General features: G+C 36.9%; 1 protein-coding gene across 3 annotated transcripts in view; it reads right to left on the bottom strand.

Moving 5' to 3' along the window:
• LOC135195617 (cytotoxic granule associated RNA binding protein TIA1-like) overlaps positions 1–4,912 on the bottom strand; it is a 237,059-nt gene extending 232,147 nt beyond the window's left edge. For all 3 annotated transcript variants that reach the window (XM_064221955.1, XM_064221957.1, XM_064221956.1), the window contains exon 1: positions 4,822–4,912. The gene's annotated coding sequence lies outside the window, so the exon portion shown is untranslated. The remainder of the gene's footprint in view (positions 1–4,821) is intronic.
• Positions 4,913–7,500: the final 2,588 nt, after the last annotated feature.

The raw sequence follows: 7,500 nt of genomic DNA, 5'->3' as shown, positions 1-7,500 counted from the left end.
GAATGCTGCCCTGGAGACGAGTAGGGGAGGCTTCAGCAAGATATTTCCAGACGAAGTTGCTGCTGTTACTACTGCTGTGGGCACAATTCCGGTTTTACTGTTATTTCCGAAGAGTTCATAGTTCTCGCTCACAAAGTCAGTTCGTGGGGGAAAAAACTGAACAGTTTCTACAGCATACAGTTGTTTAAACGACTCTCCACTCGCTGGAAGCGTATGAACGAATCGTTAAGGAGATATGGAAGAGATAGGTCTCTCAGTTCATCAAGAGATAAACATGATAACCTTTGCTATGCCTCCTCCGATGTGGTGAGCATCACACCTAAAAAGTACGTGTGGATGTATAGTCACAAAACACCATAAAACAACCATATATCAATTTTATTCAGAACAAAGGGATGCAACAGAGCTTATGAAGGGAAGTTGAGGACAGAAAATGCTTACACTGATATCTGAGTATACAAATATACTTACGCATACTAACTATAAAACCGTTAGGCAAAAAATCAATGACAATGTGACCGTTTGGTGAAGCTAAATTTTATGGCGAATGGACTCTTTATGCAAAATAATTACCTGACAACAATATGTCCCCTTTAATTCCTCTCTATACGGGAAAGGGAAACATTCAAATATTCTTAGGCATAAAAATGACTACACAAACATTTACTGAGGACATACAACCATCCTTCAAATATGAATTGTGTAGGAAAAAAAAGGTTGATAATTTCGGAATTGGTCCGACCGTGAAAATGACAGCGAAAGCACTTTCCGGGTGTCTATATAAAAACGGGAAAAAAACAAAAAAACAAAGTACAAGCGCTCGACTCAGAAGTCCGAATCCAGAAAGAATACATTTCACAGAAAATATTCCTGAAAAGAATTAAGTCACGTTACGAACATCAAAATGAAGGTCCAAAAGAGTAAATACAAAAAAAAAAGTGCGAGGGAAAAAAAGAAAATAAAAGGTAAAAATGTTTGACAGGAATCCTCCTTTGTCTCGCACTGAAATAATACACACTGGGTAGTCAGCATAAAAGACAAAGGAGTGAGCATATTGCGCGTGGAATTCTCTCTCTCTCTCTCTCTCTCTCTCTCTCTCTCTCTCTCTCTCTCTCTCTGCAAATTGATACTCGCAAGATACCACAATTTACGAAATTATTTCGTAACTCTCTCTCTCTCTCTCTCTCTCTCTCTCTCTCTCTCTCTCTCTCTCAAACTGATGCTTACAAGATACCTCTATTTACAAAATTATTTCGTACTCTCTCTCTCTCTCTCTCTCTCTCTCTCTCGCAAATTGATACCCGGAGGATACCTCTATTTACAAAATTATTTCGCATCTCACAGAAACAATAAATAAATAAACAAAAAATAAATAAAACTAAAAAAAACTAATGCAAACGTAAATAAACAAATAAATAAAATATATCCAATGGTCTCTCATTTTGTAAAGTAGTGGTATGGGAACGGTCATCTTTTTACAAGGGAGGGGGAGGGGGAGTGGGGGGAGAGCTGGTTAAAGAGGGAAGAGAAGGTTAAGGCATTTCCCTTCCCCTCCGGTGACGCCAAGACGACTGATTGAGATAGATCAAAGCAGCTGACTTTTATATATACACACAAACGCCAGAGAGAGAGAGAGAGAGAGAGAGAGAGAGAGAGAGAGAGAGAGCTTATGTGAAGAAATGTTTGTTTCATTCCAGTGAAATCTCAGCCGAGGGTTCAATAAAGTTGATTGAACACAAATTCGCCCAATACAATGCAGACGAAGCCGTTGGAGGAAAAGAAAAACAATTCTGTTCTGTTGTTCAATATATCGGACTTGCTGAGAATTTCCAAAATGCAGCCTTCGTCTCACTTCGAGAAAATCGCAGCTTCCCCCATAAGTACTCGAGTGTTGACAAAAATACTGTGTAAATACTTACAAGTAAGTGAAGACAACAACTGGAAACCGTTTTTGTACTTGGTCTTAATCTGAAGACAATTGGAAACAGGCTTTATATTAGGCCTGGAAACATTTAAAAAAACAAGTGATATTTCGATATATGGGAGGCTGTATTTTCAAACTAAGTTTGGTGCTATTTCAAAGACTTTTTTTTAACTGACAAATTTTCAAATAACTGAAATTTGAATCTTTTTTCAAACTATGAGATGATATTTTCTAAATATTAGAACTTCCGACTTTTTTTTCAACGGATTATATTCTCAAAATGTTTCAAATTTCAAAGTTGCTTATTCCATTATGAGGTTGTATTTACAAAATATTTGCAAGGTACGTTTGAAAGCCATTCCAAACTTGTGTTTGTTAAATGGCCCCAAGACCTTTGAAAACTTGTTTTCAAGTCAAGCCTCAGGAACTTTTTAAAACTGTATTCAAGTCAACCCGAAGTCATTCTGAAACAGTTTTCAGCTGAAGCCTGAAGGCATTTCAGAACTTTTACAGATAAACTTCGAGAACTTGAAACAAGTAAAATCAAAACAATGATGTTTCGTTCACTTTCTAATAATATATTTGAACCAAACAAAAAATTCTTTTAGTTTTCTGCTGAAGATGGAAAAAGAAACCCACAAGATTATTGAATATAGCTTGTTTACTTGCAAGTATTTACATAGTATTTTTGTTAACACTTCGAGTACTTTCATACCCTATCTGTGGCCTTTCTCAAGAGATGTGTAAGGTGGCCATCCTGGGTTCAGACTGCTGGGCCTTAACCCAGTCTGGCCGCTTACACATCTCTTGAGAAAGGGCCACAGATAGGGCCTGAAAGTATTCGACTGTTAACAAAAATACTACGTAAATACTTACAAGTAAACAAGTTATACTCAATAATCTTGTGGGTTTCTATTTTTCTCAATAATAACAGTAATATTTTGAAGCATTTCTAAATGGAAATCCTATTTCCTCTCTACTGGATAACGACGGAAAGGAAGGAATTTGGAAATCTAGTACTCCGTATTCTCAGTTCTGTATTCTCGGGGAAGTTGTCGATAAAAGCAAACTGGATAGCTTTTCAAGTTCCCTGGAGTTTCTAAGAGACAAATAGATGTACCTAAATTATTTCAAGATAAAACAGAGAAGAGAAATTGACGCTATCCCCTTCAGGATCTATCACAAAGAAAGATATTTACCGCCAGTTCTCTAAAACGAATGAAACATGGGGACGAAAAAGAAAAAAAAATACGTCGATAGAAGCAGGAACTGGAGAGCAAATAAGTAAACAAATAGAGCGAAAATAACCAGATGAAGGAAGGTCCAAAACATAAAACACCGGTGAAGTGAATTACCATTTTCCTTTGGGGTCTCAGACAGCAAACCAGTTACACATAAAATATTCCAGGGCAGAGTTCGGAAACACACACACACACACAAGATACCACACACACACACACACAAAAAGAGAGAGAGAGAGAGAGAGAGAGAGAGAGAGAGAGAGAGAGAGAGAGAGATGATAACCCCACGGAGGAACTATACATCATCCGCATGTAGATAATAAAACAGAAAATGGGAATAAAAGAATAATAAAAAAAAGGATCTCGTATGAATAAAAGTGGACAAAACTTGAAGTACGAGAGGTCCCCTACTAAACAGAGAGAGAGAGAGAGAGAGAGAGAGAGAGAGAGAGAGAGAGAGAGAGAGAGAGAGAGACTTTCCCCATATCTTCCGAAACATCGCAACGCACAACTTTTTTGACACGGAAACTTTATAGAGTTTACGAACTCTTTTCCGTCATTTGCATTCGCTCTTACGCGCCTACATCACTAGCTGTTGTTGTTGTTGTTGTTGTAGTTGTTGTTGTTATCTGGCTGATAGCGAGAGAGAAACGTCAAGCTTGGGTTGAGTCAAGTTATCTTAGGCTGACAAGGTGGAGAAGGTTTAAAAGAGAAACTTTAAAAAAAGAGGATTGGGCTTAAGAAGTCTCACAGAACGAAAACATGTGTACAGTTAAAGGATAAGAAACTAACTTGAAGAGGTGTGCATCATAAGAGTGGAGATCGGAAATACGATAAACGTTTATCAGTTCACAAAGCATCACGGGCATTCAACACACCGAAATGCACGATCGTACCTTCAATAACAAACGAATGAAAAATCGACCACACACTCGTATAAAAAAAACAGAACTAACTTTGCTTACAAAAATAATCCAACAACTGTTCTTGAATGAAAAAATAATGCTTCCATAAACGAACAAAGACTTTTCGTATGCAATGAAAGGGAGTATTTTTCAAAGAGACTATTTCTCAAGGTTGTAAACAGCACTAAGTTCAAACAAGGGAGACGTTACAGATTTCTCGTAAACCGTAAAGCTTAGAAACTGAACGTACAGCGTCTGCTGTCCATACAGGCTAAAATTCCAAAAACACGTACGATTATTGTAAAAAACGTTCTCCGATTTCCAATTGAGAATTTGTCTGAACAATACAACAACAACGATCTGTAAATCTAGAGTTGCCAAGTAACACGCAACTAGCCCCGATATCTGGATCAAGATTGAACGTATATAATTTAATATTTGCAATGAAACGCACATACACTACTCCACCATGATTTCTCATTCCCTAACTGAAATTATAAATACATACACAGACGTGACTATATAGTAATACGTTATAATATATATAATTATTATATATAATATATAATTATATAATATATAATAATATATATTATATAATATATATATATATAATGTGTTATATATATATATATATATATATATATATATATATATATATATATATATATATATATATATATATATATATATCTAATATACATGTATATTACATCTGCATAAAAGAACAACCTTAAGCAAAAATACTTACGAAATTTCTCCGAACGGCGCGAAGGCCTCTCTGAGAGTGTTCGTTTCGATCTCTGGGGCTCAAGTCACCGACGAAAATGTGATAGTGTTTCTGGAAAGAAAGAGAGACCAGGCATTAGCGGCGCACATTTGATACAGACATTTATAAATGCATAAAAAGGCCAGTCGAGAAATAACTCATTTAATAAAGATCTGCATAGAAAACTCTTGGGAATTGTTCACTGAAATATTTTCGAGTATTTTCAATATTTTTTCTTTTTTCTATAGAAATATGATCTTCTGATTAGTCAATTATATAATATTATCTATATATATTATATATATATATATATATATATATATATATATATCATATATATATATATATACACACACATATATATATATAGTATATATATATATATATATATATATATATATATATATAATATAATATAATAAATATAATATATATAAATAGTTTGCGTGTTTAGAAGTACGTACACATGCTCACTGTTCCCCCCTCCCCACCTTTTTTTCTTAAATCCCCTTCCCCTTTCCACCCCTGCTTAAGTGTTCCTATTTTGATAAGAGCCCGAGAGTAGGAGGCTTCAATTACTCTTTAATGAAACATCAAGCCTCTCAAAGTGCATCCAGTCGGGTTCATTTTCCTTTCGTTTCCATAACTGACTTCATTTGCCTCTAAATGGTTTTCGCGGCTGAGAAGTTCAAAGGGCTAAACCTCGCCTGTTCCCTCGAGTCCCGAGCTCAGCTCGGCCTTGACAAACCAACACCGAAATATTCACCCACATCTGAATGTTTCACTCGGCTGAGGCGCAGTTCCCTTCCTCCAGCCTCCTCCACCAACGCCCCCTCCTTTGCTTCTCCCCCAACCCTCTTCCTCCGCAGATTCTTCTTCCTCCCTCCTCCACTTCTTCGTTTACATAGTTGTCTTCTTCCAGCTCTTCCTTTACAGCTTCTTCCTTCTCCTCCTCCTCCTCCTCTTCCTTTATAGCTCCTTCTTCCTCCTACTCCTCCTCCTCCCTTCATTTTACAGAGTCGTCTTCCTCCACCTCTTCCTTTACAGCTTCTTCCTTTACTGCCTCCTCCTCCTCCTCCTCCTCCTCCTCCTCTTTATAGCCTCTTGATCCACCTCTTCTTTTACAGCTTCCTCCTTCCCCCACAACCTCTTCCTTTACAGGTTCTTCCTACTAAACCTCCTCATCCACTTCTCTCCTCCCAAAACACCTCTTGTAACCTTGTGATTATTTTCGTCGTCCAATACTTGTCTACCTTAAGAACGTTAACAATTTTATCCAGCTAAAAAAATAGACATTACTTATCCAATAACATTTAAAATACACTTGAAGAACGATATGCTAAGGGTTTAATGAAGGTCAAAGTTTCATTATCCAAAAGGAGTTAGCAATGAAAGTACTTATTTTCCAACGAATTCACAAATTATTGACTTGAGCAACTTCCCGTACCTCAGCTGCAATGAAGCTCAAACGAAAAATATTAAAACGGCAGACTAAAATAAGAAGCATATAAACGGTTCAAGTGTAGGATGAGAATACTAGAAGGGTCAAGATCAGAATGAGAATATCAAGAGGTCTGCGAATAAACTGAGAATGTTGAAATGGCGATGATTAGACTGAGTCTATTTACAGGTCCATGGCTGAAATGAGAATATTGAAAAGGCAAAACACTGGAGTGAGAACATGAAAAAATTCCACAGCTAAAATGAGAATATTAAGAGGGACGAGACCAGAATAAGAACGTTCAAGAAAAAGTCAAGGCCATAATGAGATGCATAAAGGACCACAGGTAAAACTAGATAATTGAAACAGTTAACGCAAGAATAAATATTATCATCACAGTCTTCTGGTGAGGGAACGGCCATCACTATCACAAGCACAATACCCTCCATCCCCACCCCAACCTCTCTCTCTCTCTCTCTCTCTCTCTCTCTCTCTCTCTCTCTCTCTCTCTCTCTCTCTCTCTCAGTCCTCTTCTTCAAGAGGAAGAACCAGACACCGAAGACAACAGAAGTAGAGCAATGTCATAAGGACCTTTATATACTCGGCGTGATCTCGTCCCCTCTTCGTAGACCATAATTGCCATGTGTGACTCCCGTCTTCCCCTCTGCAGTCACATCCTTTCCCCTTACTCCTCTCAGGCCACCATTATCTCCATCCTTACCATTCATTATTCAATTTCTATCCAACAGAACTATTTCGTTTTTTAAGTTTCCCCTTTCGCCCTTAACAAGGAGATTTTTCACTTTCCCTTCTTTTTATTCTTCTTCTTCTTCCCTTTTTTTTTTTTTTATTTATTTATTTTTTTTTTCTTTGGTGGACACCACCTTCCCTCTGTAGTCATTTATACTAAAAACTCCATTATTCTACCTCCCCCTTGGACTAAAGTTGACATATCTGTAAATTGCATCCTTTTGCATATCACATGCACTGGCCACTGACCTATATGCACGCTGATCTTATCGACTTAATCCCACACCTACGTAAATAAATGAATCATGGACTAGCATACTCCATCATACAGGATATAAAACAGTATGCCAAAGGATGATGAACAAACAAAAAATATAAAACAAAAAAAATATGCAACATCGTTTTACATAGATTACAGTTTCGTATGATGAATCGTCAAAATAAAAAATAATAGAGCAGCGTTTTAGATT

The sequence above is a fragment of the Macrobrachium nipponense genome, chromosome 16 (genome assembly GCF_015104395.2).
Source record: "Macrobrachium nipponense isolate FS-2020 chromosome 16, ASM1510439v2, whole genome shotgun sequence".
In the NCBI taxonomy this organism is placed as follows: Eukaryota; Metazoa; Arthropoda; class Malacostraca; order Decapoda; family Palaemonidae; genus Macrobrachium; species Macrobrachium nipponense.
Note: the sequence above shows the minus strand (reverse complement) of the source record. Positions and strands in the feature narration are given on the sequence as shown.